At 42.5% G+C, this 445-nt stretch overlaps 1 protein-coding gene across 1 annotated transcript in view; it reads left to right on the top strand.

The window, feature by feature from the left end:
* The window catches only part of LOC119586604 (sphingosine-1-phosphate lyase 1-like), a 24010-nt gene that overhangs the window by 19514 nt on the left and 4051 nt on the right, over positions 1-445 (top strand). The gene's annotated exons all lie outside the window — the stretch shown is intronic.

Below are 445 nucleotides of genomic sequence, written 5' to 3'. Positions count from 1 at the left end.
GCCTTTAATACTCGCCCACTTTATAGTTACCTGTTGCAACACCTGTAAAGCCTTGCGCATCTGTTTCTCTTTTCTATTCTTCTCGGTATCAGAAAAAAATAATCTCGGGATCGCTTTCGGTAAAAAGATGAATGTTGTCAACACCTACTTCGTGTCCTAATTTTCTCCTCCAACTGTTTTTGCTCTTTCACAAACCACAATTACCAAAATAATAGAGAGAAAAAAGCTAGGACATACTCAGAATCATATTCAGGCCTGTTACTGTTTTCGTGGTTGTGCTATAGATCGGTTGTTGGATTTCGGAACCGGCTATTCCTAATGTCCAGAAGTGTAGATTCCCGCTTCTGACGTCATCATCAGTAAGGGTGTTAGGACAACCTCCACTAGTGGTGCAACTGACGCAACGAAGGAGGCTCCTCGACATTTATGGCAAACTCCGACTGCA

This window comes from Penaeus monodon, chromosome 21 (assembly GCF_015228065.2).
Source record: "Penaeus monodon isolate SGIC_2016 chromosome 21, NSTDA_Pmon_1, whole genome shotgun sequence".
NCBI lineage: Eukaryota > Metazoa > Arthropoda > Malacostraca > Decapoda > Penaeidae > Penaeus > Penaeus monodon.
Note: the sequence above shows the minus strand (reverse complement) of the source record. Positions and strands in the feature narration are given on the sequence as shown.